The sequence below is a fragment of the Macaca thibetana genome, chromosome 11 (assembly GCF_024542745.1).
Source record: "Macaca thibetana thibetana isolate TM-01 chromosome 11, ASM2454274v1, whole genome shotgun sequence".
In the NCBI taxonomy this organism is placed as follows: domain Eukaryota; kingdom Metazoa; phylum Chordata; class Mammalia; order Primates; family Cercopithecidae; genus Macaca; species Macaca thibetana.
Window position 1 is genome coordinate 24,324,906 of NC_065588.1, and position 17,391 is coordinate 24,342,296.

At 38.0% G+C, this 17,391-nt stretch overlaps 1 protein-coding gene and 1 long non-coding RNA gene across 18 annotated transcripts in view; one reads left to right on the forward strand and one right to left on the reverse strand.

Moving 5' to 3' along the window:
* LOC126930091 (uncharacterized) overlaps window positions 1–12,788 on the forward strand; it is a 37,759-nt gene extending 24,971 nt beyond the window's left edge. The window contains exons 3-4 of the long non-coding RNA XR_007717443.1: window positions 4,411–4,615; window positions 12,613–12,788. This is a non-coding gene — a long non-coding RNA (uncharacterized LOC126930091). The remainder of the gene's footprint in view (window positions 1–4,410; window positions 4,616–12,612) is intronic.
* Window positions 1–17,391, reverse strand: part of SOX5 (SRY-box transcription factor 5) — a 1,034,891-nt gene that overhangs the window by 696,154 nt on the left and 321,346 nt on the right. The window lies entirely within an intron of this gene.

The following is a 17,391-nucleotide window of genomic DNA, read 5'->3' on the forward strand; positions in this document are numbered from 1 at the left end:
AACATCTCAGGTATGTTCTCATCTTCGATCAAAATTTACTTTTAAAACATAGGTAATATTTGCATGGTTCAAAAAACTATGTAACTCTGGACTCACTTCCATCCTCATCCGTTTTATTCATTCCGCCCACACATTATACATTATTATTTTCTTAAGGCTTATACTTCCTGTATTTTTGCCGAAATAAGCAAACGTATGTATTTAGTCTCATGTGCCCTTCTTTCTTATGCAAAAGATGGCATTCCATATATACTCTTTGAAGTTTCCTTTAAAATTTCCACCTAACAATCTTTCTTGGAAATGTCTCCATAATAGTGCATAGAGATCTTCCTCATTATTTTCTTGTATTTATTTATTTACTTATTTTGAGATAGAGTATCACTCTATCCCCCAGGCTGGAGTGCAATGGCGTGATCTCGGCTCACCGCAACCTCTTTCTCCCGGGTTCAAGCAATTCTCCTGCCTCAACCTCTGGAATAGCTGGGATTACAGGCACCTGCCACCATGCCCAGCTAATTTTTGTATTTTTAGTAGAGTTGGGGTTTCATCATGTTGGCCAGGCTGGTCTCGAACTGCTGACCTCAGCTGATTCACCCGCCTTGGCCTCCCAAAGTGCTGGGATTACAGGTGTGAACCACCACGCCGGCCTGTACAAATACTTTCATAGCAAGAAACAACTCTTAACCTTCTTTAAATTTAGAACTCATATTAGGGGTTTCAAAATAGTGATTGAATGAATGAATGAATGAATGAATATACTGGATCCAACAGCAGTCTGACACAAGAGCTTGGGGACAGCTTTCAGCAAATATAAGCCTGATTTAGAGTTCTGAAGGCAGGCATATGTGTTTAGCAATAGCTTTTTCCTACTCTTCGGAAAATGAGGCAGCCTGGAGATGAGGTGAAGACCATCTTTCCTGCAGTTCCTATGTAATGGACGGGGTGCATCCTGGTTTGTGGCTTGAGGCTGCTGTGTGTCCAAGTAACACATTCATTCTGTTGTTGTAAACCGTACAGGAATGATGACTAATGCTTTGAGGAAACAGTAGAGGTCAGACAGCAAGCCCAGAAAAACCTGCCAGCACCAAGAGGATGTCCTCAACAAGTGCCTGGGGGACATATTATTCTAACTGAAGGGACCAGAGCTTCCCCAGGAAGGGAAGAGGGGAGAAATGAAGAATGTCTGTGTTCACGTTTGCCAAAAACAAAAGTCTGAGAAATCTCTAAGAGACTCTACATGGGAGGTGAAATTTAGCTTTTCTAAGTACATTGTTGATTTTCCCTTTACCCTTGAAATGAACTGAAATATCACTAACGGTCAGACGAAAGCTCAGAGGTTCTAATAAAGAATATGAAATAGGTTAACGCTACTGCACCAGGATTTGACTGACTGTTAATACCAGGTTTTAAAATTCACTTGTGTCATTTATAATACAAATACCTGATTCACCTGCATTCTTTTGGTGGGGGGCAGTGAGGGAACCTGGGTGTGAATGGCCTCCTAAGCAGCAAAATCATTGCTAATATCAGCATTTTGCTGTCTCATCATCTAATTATCACATACAGTGCACTAATCGAAGCACCTCATTTAAAGTGGGAAAAGCTTTGCTAAGGGCAGATGATTCAGCACAGCACCTCTCAATGAGTACTGTCACTTCAAATCCTTTTTAAGAAATAGGTATTGTGCAACTAAAAGTAAAATGAAAGCATAAAGTTTATTAAGAAGTTACATGTTCCATTTTTTAAAGTCTCTGTAGTCACGATCATCCATTTTCCCCAAAACTGCCCTGTCACATAATAATATGCATACATACAAAACTTATTTCATGTTTAAAAGGCATCCCAGAGAGATGAGATGTGGATGGGTGTGAAGAGTGGATCTGGGGAACCGAATGGGTGCAGATGTCTCCACTGACAAAGAGAAAGGCATATGGCTTCCTTCCTCCCTGGTGTGCCCGGGTCTCAGAGAGAGCTCTAGATTTCCCTGTGATAAGCTTCTGCTTTCGAGCTCCACTGGGAAGATATTTTGTATGCCACAGAAAACCAAGATGTTTGCATTCCCACCAATCCAGGGATAAAGCATTTTCCTCATACAGACACAAAACATACAGTATATGAATGTTTAATGGAGGCTAAAACTGGGAGAGGAACAGAAAACAAGAACAGAGCAGGTTAAAAAAATATCTGGTTTCTCTCTATCAAAATACTAATTAAAATTCATGTTCATGGGGATGATTATACATATGTTTTTGAACTAAAAGTCTAACCTGGCACTATTTTTTGGCCTTATTTTTGTGACAACATTTTTGTCCATATGGCATGAAGTGAATCATTTTACATCTTTTTTTAAGCTCTATGTGTTTTTCTTGTTGTCTATTCCCTCTTCTCCCACCACACACACACTGGCAGCCGCTACCAAGTTACCAAATGCCAACTCAACCCTGCAAGCTGGCTGCATGGAGCTATATAGTACTGGCGTCTTCCTTTCTTTGCAGAAATATTCTCTGTGTGTGTGCGTGTGTGTGTCTGTCTCTCTCACACATGCATGCATGCACACACCCCACATACATACCATTGAAGCACCCTGAATATTTCTCCTTCATTTCCATGCTAATCTTTCAGCTCCTCGGGATTCTGCCCAGCTTCCAGTGTGCGTGCAGCACTGGCTGCTGGCCTGCTGCAGAAGACCACACCAGCTTATTTGGTGCCCCTCACCCTTGGCCTTCCTTCTCCATGGCATTCTGACAATTAGTGGTTAACTTAAGAACTGCTATAAATGAATGGTTAATCGAGCCCATATAATTAGTTTAGTCACAACAAAGTGCAAGACCCATGATCGTCCAGTGGTTCTCCCCCTACCCCAATCTCCCGTTTTAAAAATGACAGCAATCCATGTTCCCACTTTTGCAGACAGGAGAACGCTCCTTATCTGCAGTGCAGCCACACCGCCTAACCGCCTGGGTTGTGGATGGCACACGTTTTGTACACGTGCTGCCTCCACCAGCATCAGGCACTGCTGAGTTTGTGTGGAAGGGCAGCAACTCCACCTAACAAATGTAACTTTAACAACAGTAAAACAACCTAATAGCTTAGCATGCCAGGGGGCTAATGTGGCGGGCCATTTACTGCTGCACTAAATAGCCCCGGTTTGATTCTCATTGCCAAGTGTCGAACTGAGAATTGCAAGGCAGGAGTAGCTCCTAATTCATTAGATAAAGGGGGTCATTGCTCATAGGGCTGGGGAAACTGTAGAAGCATAAGAAAAAAAAAAGAAACAAGGCATTCCCTTTTCAAAGGCCATCAAAACCTGGGCTACCCATGGTCAGGAAAAGCAGAGGCTGCTTTCTTGGTACTCATATGCTAACTTCTAACTTTGGGTAAATGTGCTTTGTTTTGCAATGTTCATCTGGAAAGAGACTAGAAGAGGAAGGGATCCTGATATTGAGCCATGTCATTTATTATTTGTAAATCACTTTGACACCCTTGGAACAAAAGTAACAACACAAGAACAAAGTATATAATTCAGTCTTGGCTGTAAAATGAGCCGCTACTGACATGTCCCTGCCAGCTATTCCGCCTTGTGTGCCCTGAAAAAGTTGCTGTGGATGGTTGTGACCCGGCTAATAGGCTGGGCAGGAAAAAGACCGCTAGCAATAAAAGGGAGAACAAAATTCTTGTTAATATTGCTACATCTGATAATATTGTCTTTCTTTTTCCTTTTTATTTTTATTCCAGGCAGTTATAAAGAGTTCTAAGTTCAAACTGCCCTCAATGGTCATCATAAGGTTATGTGGGCAAAACAGTTCCCCTATCTTGTTTTTTAATAGAAAAGAGAAATGATCAAAAATTTCAAATGAGATCCCTAAAATGGGACATCTTTATTTCCTGAACATTAGCCCTAAAACAACTGATTTCTCTAATTCCTGCCATCACTCAGATTGGCCTTGAATTACCTCCCAATAGGCCTCCCATGTGCTTCTAGATGAGAGTGTGTAATGGGGGATCTGTTAATTAACTAGAAGCAAAGTTGCACGGTGGGGATCAAACACTGGATACGTCCTAAAACTCCCACAGAGAAGATGAAATGCAGCGCAAACTTTAAAGACTTCCCGTCATTAGCTGAGACCTTGCTGCTCCTGGCCCAGACCCCTCCTGTTTCTGAGAACAATGAGGACAATGATGGCAGAAATGAAATAGTGCAGCCAGGAACAAAGGAACTAGCTATTTACCGGTAGAAAAAGAAAAAAAAGGAGGGGGGAGGGGGAGAAAAAGGGAGAACTTTCTTTTTCTGTGGTTCCTGTCTACTTTTAATTAATTTATGACTGCCAGGGAATTGCACAGAGAGTACACCCAGGCGCATTGTACCCCAGCTCGGTGTTAATATATGTAACATCTACTGTTTACTCCCAGGAAAAGTGCAACCCGCTGGAGAGAGACAGAGGGACTCGGAGGAAGGAGAGAGAGAAGAGGTTGGAATGAAAGAAAATGGACAAACTGTCAGGCTGAACCTTCACACTTAAGATCAGGGTTCAAACTAGAAGACGATAAAAACAAAAGAAAAAAGAAAGCCAACACCATCCCAGGAGTAACACATCCTCTTAGATCACTGCAAAAGGTAAGAACCATGCCCTGACACAAAGCTCAAATTTTGCAATTTTCAGAGGTTTCCTGGTAATATAAATTTCCTTCCATATAAATATAAATAAATATCACATCAATAGCAAAAGCACATAGTCATGATATTGACTTCTTATTCTTCCCTGCTTCTTGACAAGATAAATCTAAAAAATGGCAGTGAAAATTGAGAGAACAGCTGAATAACAAAACCTGACTAGTAAAAAACTTGGTCCTCATTTTGCGTTCCCTATTTTTGCAGAATTGAAATCAGGAGCTTTTCCATATACCTAAATCACAGGCTTCCATGGGATTAAGAGAAATAAGAGAACCAACAAAGTGCACAGAAAGGCAGCTTTGACCTTTGTTACTTCAGGTTGAAGCTCTTACTTTGAGATGGACCAGTAGATGAAGAGAGTCATTATTCAGAGGAGTTGCTCTTGCTCTTCAAATTTCAGTTAAAATGGCCACACCAGAATTATTTTATTTTATTTTATTTTTACTTGTTCATGATTGGTCATAATTTGCAGACTTTTATTCATAATTACCCCAAAGTAAAAGCAACCCAAATGTTTATCAACAGATAAATAGATTTTTAAAACTCTGGTGTAATCATACAGTGGAATACTACTCAGCAATACAAAGGGATGAACCACGACGGATACATGCAGCAGCATGGATGACTCTGAAATACATCATTTTAAATCAAAGAAGTCAGGTGTAAAGAGTACATACTATATAATACCATTTATAGAAAGTTCAAGAGCAGATAATACTAGCATGATAGAAAGCAGAACAGTGGCTTGCTTTGGGGGTAGAGGAGGGGAGGACCCCCTGGAAAGTGGCATAAAAGTGATGGGAATATTCTCTACCATGACTGAGGTATGGTTTTCACAAGTGTGTGTATATGTATCAAAACTTAGGCTGTAGTGTGCAATTAACTGTATGTAAAATATAGCTCAATAAAAATTAAAAAGTCAAATTTTTAAGTACTGCATGTTGAAAACATGGCTCAATAATAGTTCGTATGATAAAGAAATATGGCCTCAAATTATCTATAACTGATTTGAACCACAAATATGAGGTGATTATTTAGAAAAAAACTTTACACTAATAAAGGTTGTATACCCAGGTCAAAGTGGAAAAAATATAGCTATACCAGTTTTCTTTTGGTAAATATTTGCCAAGTATATACATTTTTTATCTTTTTGCCTTTAACTTTCCTGTGTTCTTATGTTTACAGTATATCTTCTAAAAGCACTTAACTGTATTCTCAAGTAACCAATATAAAGTGATGAAAATTTGAATTATTTTATTTTTAAACTTCAGTAACAAGAGTCTCTTTCCTGTTTTCAAGTCACATGTTTATAATAATCAGTGGAAACTCTGCAGATGGATGAAACAAGCAAATCCCCCAGGACTGCTTTGTGACTGATTTTCTTACTTCTCACCTATCTAATATGAAGGGTTTAAATTTTGCTAAGCTCAATCACCAACTCAACCCTAGGGAGAAAAGGTCTTAAGCATATGGTTCAACCAACTGAAAATACTATACAATCAAAAGGAAGTATAGGCTAGAGGTTTACCATTAGCTGCTTCTTTGTTCTAACCAGTATTAAAGATTAACTCCACAACGAAGTGAAAGATCCACCATCAGTTACTGAGAAACTTATCTAATGTCTCTACACATATACTCACAAAGAGTAAGGGATTCCCCACCACGTTTTGTGATTGATATGACTATGCCAGTTACCAATGCTGATATGGCAGGATGGCATAAAAGAGTAGGAATGAAAGGGCCCACAGTTATATTCTTCCCATCTGAAAACTAACTGTGTGTCTTAGAAAACATGATGTACTCTACTTGGTCTCAGTTTCCTTGGGGATGATAATTCTCCTGATCACTTCACAGGGTTGTTTTGAGTATTGAATGATATATATAAATCAAACTATTCAAAAAAACCATCCATTTACTTTCAATTTGTCCTCAACTGTTCCTAGAACAGTGCTGGATCTAAAACAAAAGTATTCAGGAACTAGGAATCTACTTTAGGGTTACCAATTTCTTTGTGATTTTATAATTATCTTCAAACTTTCTGAATAAATTTGCAACTCAATCTAGGAACAATCACTTTCTAAAATCCACTTCAGATCATTCCATCCTGCCTTTCATTTACCTATGTTTTTTCATTTTTCTGCCTGTCCACCTACCATGGTATCTTGTGAGCAGGCTTACAATATTTTCTCCAAAGACAGTAATGGCTTACCTATTTTTGACTTCGTTCATCAATTTTCATCTTCCTGTTTATGTAACATTCTCTTCATACAATATTCTCTAAAATTCTTAATATATTTTGCTAACCTTTCAGAGCTTCTGAAATGTGGGGATAACTCCAGAAATTTCCTTTACATTTAACAAGAGTTCTATAGGTTGCAGCAAAATCAAAATAACAAAGAACAATGACAGAGCCACACTTACAGCTGTAAAGAAGTAAGAACATTTCTTGACACAAAGAGAAGCACACTAATACTTAGTACATTCAGGATTCAAGTAACTAACAATAAAAAAGTAAGTCTATTCCTGAAAGAAGGAAGACTCCTTCAAGGGAATAATCCTGATCATTAAGATCATAGTTGCTAGAGAGAGACATGCCCCAGGACAGGAAGGCAGGCCAAATACTGCTGATTTCTGGCTCTAAGAATGACTTGATGTGAGTAAAACCTCCTGATTTAATTCATAATTCTATTGGTTATATATCTTGGCAAGGGAAAAACATACATAACCTGGCTTTCATGGTCACTGTAATAGCTTTGAGAAGTACCTGCGTACCACTCACTGTGTTGGCATTCTGTTCGGCCTTAGTGTTCACATTTTTAAAAAAGTATTTTCTACTATTTAGAAATTGAGACATTCCATATAATAACCATATTTCTGTCACTTAAAAAAAACACTTGGATGATCTGTCAAGGCTATGCCCACCCTTCCACATGGCAGCAATCTACTGGTATTAAATGGAAGCCACCATGTGATAGAGACACATAGCCCTTGGGTTCATCCCAGTCCTCACCAGTCTGTCTGGCTCCTGTGTAAGTGGAGTTGTTGACACCTGAAGTTTTTGAGTAGGGCTTTAGGGGATTGAAGTCGTAAAATATTCAGAAACTGTTCTCAGAGCATAGATTTCACAGCTGTTCCCTCTTATGCCTAACTTCACGATGAAAGACAAAAATGTAAAAACCAATAGAAAAATACAAGATAATAGTCACGCAAAGGAAATGAGAAAATAGATGTTTACATAAATGCAAGAAAAATAGGATAAGGGTTAAAAACTGTAGAGAACATCCTCACCAATATAATAATATGAATAACAATGAAAATATAAAAAGCACACCAAAAAAATCTAATCAATACAAATTAGAAATTTAAAAATTGTAGATGATTATGAAGACAAATATGATGAAAAATTAATAAGCAAAAAGTATGCCACAGAAACCATAACTTAATACAAAGAATTACAATTACGTTAAGGAAACAGAGGCACAATTACAAAACTGGGGATCAAAGAATAATTGTGAAAATGTGGAAAAGGGAAAAAGTTAAATTTAAGTGGCAAGTCAGACTCCAAAGTTGCACATACCTTTGTGTAAGCAAACTTTAAACTAAGTTAGCTTTGGACAATCCACCCATACGGTTGTCTTTCCAAATGAGGGTAATGAGCGTTTTCTTGAAGGCAACACTTAGTTGGTAAGGTTTGCGAGTTCTCTGAATTTGGGACTTTCAAAATAAGACTGCAGTGAATGGAATTGTCAACGTTGCTATTTGTCCCTATTGAGAGATAATGCAGCCAGCACAAGAAAGACCTATGTGCATATTTGGAGTTAAGTAACCAGGCAGTTTTTTTAAATAGATACCAGGAAAGAACAAGCTGGATAATAGAATCATTTTTCTTCATGCTCAAGGATGAACAGCTCAAAGATCAGAACTTGTATCATGACTTTTATCTTGGAAAATGTACTCAGAATAATAAAGGAAAGGCACCACTTGCATTCCAAACGATCAAGAACAATCTTTAGGGAAACTTTTGCTTCGTGAGCTCTTGATTCATATCCAGTTTGGGCTGTCCAAATCTACACATGGAATCCGGGGCCAACTTCCTCATACTTCCTATTGTGCTAGGGCAGTTTCTGCCTACTGTTCTATAATGTGTGCTTGGGAAGAGAAAGATAATTTTAGTATCAGTTGAAAGGGTCATGCCAGAGGATCCATAATATTTCATTGCATAATTGAGAAGGCAAATATTTTGCAAAATCATATTTGATCATTTATTTGTTCAGTGTCACAAGAATCTAAAGGATTCTATGTACTTGAATTTCTGATATTACTGACATTTACCACATAAACAACACAATTTTTAAAAAATTTCAATCAGTAGCTTCCTAAAAATACATCACCTATTTACCTATCATGTTAAAGAGAGCGGGCTAAAGATGGCAATCTTTGTCACCAAGCCTGGAGTGCAATGGCACAATCTCGGCTCACAGCAACCTGCACCTCCCATGTTCAAGCAATTCTCCTGCCTTGGCCTCCCGAGTAGCTGGGATTACAGGTGTGTGCCACCACGCCTTGCTAATTTTTGTATTTTTAGTAGAGACAGGGTTTCACCATGTTGCCCGGGCTGGTCTCGAATTCCTGACATCTGGTGATCCATCCACCTCGGCCTTCCAAAGTGCTGGAATTACCAAAGTGCTGGTGAGCCACCACACCAGCCAAGATAACACCTTTTGATGACTTATAGTTATGTTAAGGAATATCACAATTATATTTTGAAGGATCCTGAAGGTTTATAGAGTTGTTAAATGCTGCAGTGGTGGTTCTCAATAGGGGTTGATTTTGCCCCTGCCCAGGGGACCTTTAGCAAAGTCTGGAGACAATTTTGTTTGTCACAAGTGAGGTGGGAGTGAGAGGGGGTGCTAGTAGCATCTAGTAGGCACAAGCCAAGATTGCTGCTAAACATCCTAAAACACATAGGTCAACTTTTTCCCCATAAGAATTATCTAACCCAAATGTCAGCAGTGCTGAGGATAACAGAACCCTGCGCTACAATAAACTGGATCAGTCTATACGCCTGCAGTATTTGCATGAGATTTTTGTTTTGTTTGTTTTGCTTTTTAAAATCTCCTCTGTACTGTCTCATACTAAAAGGACTTTCGGATGGCCCTTCATCTTTCTGATTTGCTACTTTATTCTGCTGTGGGTTGGAAAACATTTTTTTCAAGCTTCAGACAATCATATAGCCTATGAAAGATGGCTTTAGAGCTATCTTATGAGTAAAGCTTAGCAGCTCAGAGGCATAGAGTAATAAAATAATTTAATATTTTCTAAGCTTATTTTTGGTTCATATCTATTCAATTAGTAGACATAAATAAAATAATTTGATATTTTCTAAGCTTATTTTTGGTTCATATCTATTCCAATTACTAGAGGTCATCGGACTTCAAATATGTGAAGGAAAGTGTCTTGTTTATTCAAAATTAAAGAACCAACTAACAAATGAAAACTCAGAAAACAAAGTAACAGAAACCCTACATTAATCTGTACTCTACTAATACAGGACTAATAATATCTTGAAAAAGGTTGAGCTAAAATGTGCCTTCTACTCTGAGTAGTTAGCATAGCCAAATTCATATGATAAGACCCAGAAGAAGGGCACAACATTTATCTTCTTAAGAAAGTACCTTTTGTTATATGTACTTAATTTTTTATGAATTTCATTATAACTAGTGATTTTATATGTTAACGATTGTTAAGTCTCATCTATATTTAATTTCCATAGTCAACTTTGGCTAGTTTATGCATTTGAGACTAATACAATTTAATTTTTTTTTTTAAATAAGGCTACTTATATTCAAGACTTTCCTTTTAATTAGTCAAAAGTCAGGAAATTGTAACTAACAGACAAGTTTGCATGATCCATTCTGGGAGTAATAAAGAAGTAATAGGCCAAGCACGGTGGCTCACGCCTGTAATCCCAGCACTTTGGGAGGCCGAGGCGGGCGGATCACGAGATCAGGAGATTGAGACAACCCTGGCTTACACAGTGAAACCCCGTCTCTACTAAAAATACAAAAACTAGCCGGGCGTGGTGGCGGCGCCTGTAGTCCCAGCTACTCGGGAGGCTGAGGCAGGAGAATGGCGTGAACCTGGGAGGCGGAGCTTGCAGTGAGCCTAGATCACTCCAGCTTGAGCGGCAGAGCGAGACTCAGTCTCAAAAAAAAAAAAAAAAAATTAGCCGGGTGTGGCGGCATGTGCCTGTAGTCAGTCCCAGCTACTCTGGAGGCTGAGGCAGGAGAATGGCATGAAACGAGGAGGCAGAGTTTGCAGTGAGCTGAGATCACGCCACTGCACGCCAGCCTGGGCAACAGAGTGAAACTCCGTCTCAAAAAAAAATAAAATAAAATAAAGAAGTAACAGTGATGAATCAGGTGGCAGAACTTGGGTCGTTCTTCTCATATGTGTTAGTCTATGTACCTAGTGCTGAGAGGCATTGCTTGGTATCCTAATCCAACACATTCATCAATCAGACTACACATTAAATTCATTAACTTAATGATACAGAGTTACCACATGTAAATTTGAGAAACTGTGAAGATGAAATTTAGAATTTCCATAGGAAAAAGTTATCAATTCCAGATTGTTGCAAGCTAACAGGGAAAAAATTGGTCCAGGAAGCACAAACAGCTAAATTCTGATTCACTGCAACTGCCATCACAAAGGCCAGTCTTGGGCTGACTGATGTACACAGGACTATTTGGTTACAGCTTCCTTATCTTCTAATTAAGGACTCTGAAATGCAGTTGTGGAAACCAGGGAAAGATTATAAGCAAGAAACACAGCTGAATTTAAATTTGGGAAGCACTTGGTTGCCAATAAGACACCAATTCTTTGTTGAATTGAATTCAATTCTTGTTTCGAGTTTTTCAGCCTTTAACCACAGGGACTCTAGCCTATATTTCTGTATTGATTCACGGTAGAGGGGCTTGAGGGCATGAATGCAGGTGAAAGTAATAAACACATGGGGGTGTTGAGTGAAAGGTCAATCCCAGCCCCTCAAAAATAGGTCAGTATCTACAACTCAAAAAAAAAAAAAAACGTAGATCTGGAATGCTCAGTGAATCTTCTAGAAGCCTAAGACAGGGCATCAGTTGGGAAAAGATCAAGAAACTCTGCCACGGTCTTTTGATCATTAAAGGTGTACATGTCTACTAGAAAATGAGAAGCTGCCAAGAAATTGATAATTTTTGATGTAACAACTCCAGAATACAACTCCCAGCAGCTTACGTATATTCTGAATTTACCATGTTAGTGGGTATGAATAAAGGTTATTGGGCATACATAAATTTCAGGCATCTACTGGAAGTCAGGAAAGCTAAACCATTCGATTGGTAACATCCCAAAGAAAGATCCCGTAATACTTCCTGAGACAGAGTTCCCCAGAGACGTCCTGAGTCCTGCTCTTCTAAGGTTTGGGGCGATAGGATACTCTAATATCCTACAACTTTTTGAAAAACACCTGGCTAGTTCACTGTCATATGGAACCAAATGAACCTTAGTTGATTAACTGAACTTGAATTGGTCAGTATGAAAGTCATCAATAATAACGTAAGCTTTATGCATGTATGTAGATTATTGGCTACTAATAATAAACATTCTAAAAACCAGAAGTTAAAGTTTAATTTGTAATTTTTCTTCAAAACTTTAATTTGTAATTTCCTTCAATCTAACCTAAAATTTGAATAAACTCCAGGCCTGGAAGTCATAAGACTTTTTTTTTTTTTTCATAAGCAACCTGATAAGGAAAAAAGTAACGATTATGAAATATTTGAACTAGTCAAGTTGTATTTTTCTAAACATACATAATGAACTTATTTTGTTTGCTCTTGATAATATAGTATTTTATTTAATTACTTGTTTCATATGTACTATCTTATTTACATATATAGCCTACAGAAGTCATTATGGATTAACCTTGCCTGATATTTCCAGTGAATTCTCCATAGCATCAAGCACAAATGATCGCCTAGGACAGTGGCGGCTTCTGAGAACGCACAGGAAAGTGACCAGGGAAAGAATGATTCCATCTCCAGGAATCCCTGGTGCTCTTCAGAACCCAGACAGGCCCCTGCTGGGTCATGGTAACTAAGAAACTGAGAAGCAGATACGGTGGTCCCTATGCTGGCAACCTCAGCTGAAGAGGAACAACTCTCTCTATAATCAAGTTACCAAGAATAAAGAGCAAGTGCAAATTATTTATTTTCTTACTTTTAGATTCCTGCTAGGATAACAAAGAAAGAATTTTATATGGCTGGGCGCGGTGGCTCATGCCTGTAATCCCAGCACTTTGGGAGGCCGAGGCTGGCGGATCACGAGGTCAAGAGTTTGAGACCAGCCTGACCAACATAGTGAAACCCCGTCTCTACTGAAAATACAAAAGTTAGCTGGGCGTAGTGGCGTGCGCCTGTAATCCCAGCTACTTGGGAGGCTGGGGCAGGAGAATCACTTGAACCTGGGAGGCAGAGGTTGCAGTGAGCCAATATGGCACCACTGCATTCCAGCCTGGGCAACAGGGCGAGACTCCGTCTCCAAAAAAAAAGAAAGAATTTTATATAATAAAGGGCCATGACACAACTACATAAATTTCCAAGAAAACATAAAGTCACTGGAAGAAGGGATTACAGATGAGGGCCCATTAAGAGTAAAATAGAACATCTTTTCTCTCCATGGTGGATAGCAGAGAGGCAGAGAGAAAGAGAGGGAAGGAAGCAAGAAGGAAGAGGAGGCAGAAATCAGACTCATCTATAGGGAGCTATGATCTGCACTAGGCACTTCACGAGAGTAGTTTTTTGAGTTTTGTTTTTGTTTTTGTTTGTTTGTTTTTTATTGCCCAGGCTGAAATACAGTGGCATGACCTCAGGTCACTGTAGCCGCAGCCTCTCAGACTCAGGTGATCCTCCCACCTCAGCCTCTAGAGTAGCTGGGACTAAAAGCACATGCCACAATGTCCAGCTTATTTTCTGTTGTATTTTTTTCAGAGATAGGGTTTTGCCATGTTGCCCAGGTTGGTCTTAAACTCCGGAGCTCAAGTCATCAGTCCTCCTCGGCCTCCCAAAGTGCTGAGATTACAGGAGTGAGCCACAGTGCCCGGCCACAGAGTAGTCTTACTGCCATTAGTTGACTTGTTATGCTGCTTGAACCCCACTGCCTGAGCTCTCAATTTCTACCTTCTTTTCTGTCCTCTTAGATCCTACATAACTTACATAATCCAAATAATGCACCTCGCTTTCAACACAATAGCAAACTAATTCCCATTTTGCACATGGCATATTAAAGTGTACTCCAAAGCAGGACTTCTGCCCATCTCTCACATTCAATGTCACAATAGAAAGGCTTAATCACATATAAACTGCCTCTCCCAACGTTGTTTTATTTCCCAATTGTTCATTACCGTGTAGGCCACAAGAGCTAACAAAGGTTTGACAAATGAATAGAACTCCCTTTTATTTATAAGCATCTGTTGATATATTAACTACAATAGAAATACCACATTTTGGTCAGGGTGAGACAAAAAGGTAACAACCTTCAGAATCCCAACATATCATCATTCAATATTGCATTACAATGGCTGTTCAGAAGAGGTTCTGAGTGGAATAAATATGAGAAGTGGATTACTGCACTCTACTCAATGGAAGCATTCCTACCAAATAATAACTGCAGTGATTGATGTAACTATTTACGAATGCTTAGAGTATAGATGCTTGAGTAGTAGCTCACTGAATCAAAAAAAGAAGATACAGTCTTCAAACTCACTACATTTCCTTAGAGATGACAAGGAATAAAGTAGAACTGCATGCCATGAAAACATCAAATTTTATCTTTGGCAAAAGATGTAAGGTTTTACATTATTGTCTCAAACTGCATATTCTGATACTTGTTTTCCCCCCAGACTTAATCTTGGCCTGGTGTGCCTCATTTTTATAGGACTTCTGAAACTAGAAATCACCAGCGTGGGGAGAGAACATTAAAGGCAGAGGTGTCTCTTATAAGCACAACATGTGACCAGGTAATATTGTCTGGATTAGCAGCTTTACAGCCTAACTAAGCCCTGAAGCTACAATTATCTGGTCGCATTAAACTGAAATCACCTGAAAAACTTCACACTGAACAAGCCCTTGGAAATGTCTAATCTGCCAGTTTACACTCAGAAGTGAAAGTGGAATTCAGTTGTTAAAGACAAGAAAACAAAGTTTTCTGCTAGGAAGAGTCTCACCTTAGAACCAATGTAGGGTCTGAAGACATTTCTGCAATTTATTTTTATGCCATTCTTTCACTTTTATTTAAAAAGGAGATTTAACCTGACCATTCTCTTTCAAGCCGATGTCCCAACTACATATGTTTGATGAGGGTACAGAAGACATAAGGAATAAAACTGCATTGCCACAGAGGGAATACACAGCTCTAGATACAAGGCTTTATGCTAATTTTAGCAAAATGTATGTATCTTTTTATATACATAAAGTTATGGCACTATATAAAGAGATCTTTAAATGTGACATACACTGAAGTCCTATTTACTGCCTGACTATTCCTTTTAAAAAATAAAAACTATAAGTAGTGGTTGCATTAATATTAAACTATCTCCAAAATTCATTTTAGTTCTTTGACTTGTAAGATACAGCCAACTCATACACTCAAAATTAAAACCAAGATTTTAGTACCAGATTACAGTTATTTAACAGCAGATCAAAGCAGCTAATCTTAGGCTCCAAATTAGGACCTCACTACTCTGTCTGTTGTAACGCCTCACTTGCCTCTGTTTCCTGTTCTTCATTTGTCAATATTGATGCTGAAAATTCATTGTGTCAGGTTGCAATATATTCTATAAAACCACATTTCCCAAAAGAACAACTAATTTTCTGTACAAAGATGCAATTTATGGCAATTTGGCCATGCTATATCCTGAAGTCAAATATCAAGCTTTCCAGAAAACAAAATTAAATTCTTAAACATGTACAAGTATTAAAATTCTTTATCTCATACATTATTGTTTTATTGGCCAAATTCCTATTTGGGCAAGAATTTAGGTACCCCTTTCCCTCCTCAATTAAATCAGTAAGAAAGAAATAACAAAACACTTCATTTTCTATCCCAAACTAATTTTTAATACTGTCACAAGACTGGCAAGATTGAGAGTTGAAATTTACTCCAGAACACGTACCCTTAGTGGCAAATAGGCAAAATTCACTGCAAAATTACATGATTCTATCAAGTGGCTGTTAACTATCAAACAATATCTATGGTGAACGTATTGCTTTCCATATAGCCATTCTATTTTTCCATACCAATTAATATGCAGTGTAAAATTTCAACTTGAGATACTTATTAGTGTACAGATTTTTCTTAATGACATCATTTTAAAACAATGTGTAACTCAAGTATTCACTGAGAACAGGTTCCTAAATCTTTTTTTGATGACAAGAGTTTCATTTAAGTGTGATGGTTCATATGTGGTGCCATGAAATAGAACAATTGGTTTGATGTACCATGAATTCTCTCTCTCAGTTTTTATAAATCTAGAAGAGTAGAGAAGGCCTAAGCTTGTGTGGACATTCTTCTCAAGAATTTGAGGTTCATAGTCAAAATTTCCGTAATTTATAAGTAAGTCATATTGTTTTGCAATTAAAAAGAAAGTGTGACACCAGGATATATCAATACATCCAAAACCACAAGTAAGATTTTTTCTTACTAGTTAAGATGAATCTAGATTTGGGCACAACTGAAAATAGTTTTGATATAGATAATGAGATTTTAAATACATGAGTGGCTCTGCCTGATTTCATTACAAAAGCCTCTTTGTTTCTATTCTATGATCTTTCAGTGAGAATTTAAAACAGAATACTTTCTCTAAATAAGAACACAATTTGAGACAATTTAAAACAGTCTCTCACTCTTCCTGGCCAGGAGTATGTCAAGAGGGTTCCTTAAATCAGAACTAAGGTTCACATCCAGAGAATATATCCAATGAATTTCCATGAAAGACAAAAACCATACTGTTTTTACTATTGCTGTACAAGGTATGCTCTGCGAATCCAAACTCCATTCCTACTTTGCAGCGTTCAGGTGACCAAAGCGACCTCTGGAGAAGACATTGAAAAATGTACTTCACTTTCCCCCTCCACAGAATATTCAAGCTCATTAGGCTGCCATTCAAAAATGGTATAGTTAAGATCCCCAGCATGCAGCTCTGGCAAACAAGCAAAGTTGCCATTTGTAGAATATCAATATTCTGGATTCCCCTTCCATTTATGTTTCTAAAATACAATAACTATTGGTTGGTTCATGAAAATTAATCAGCCACTAAAATTTGTGATTCTAATTAAAGGTAATGGGAATAAAATAAGTTTTCTTACTGTCTATAGTTTTAATTTTTAAGTGAATTTAGACACTTAGAAACTAAAAAAAAAAAAAATTTAAAATATCAGAAGGATCTGTTTTAATCATTTTTCACTATCCAACTCTATGAAATGAAATAATTCATGTCATTAAGCTTGCAACTTTTTCTTTGGGCTATTCAGCTGGCCATCGAAAGTTATTTTTTGTCTGTTTTATAAAGTTATGTGAAGAATCTCAAAGATTTGCACAGAATAATAAATGTCATAAAGATGGGAGGAGTATTAATAAAATTTGAAAACCTTAAACTGAACTAATTGATTTGCAGCTATATA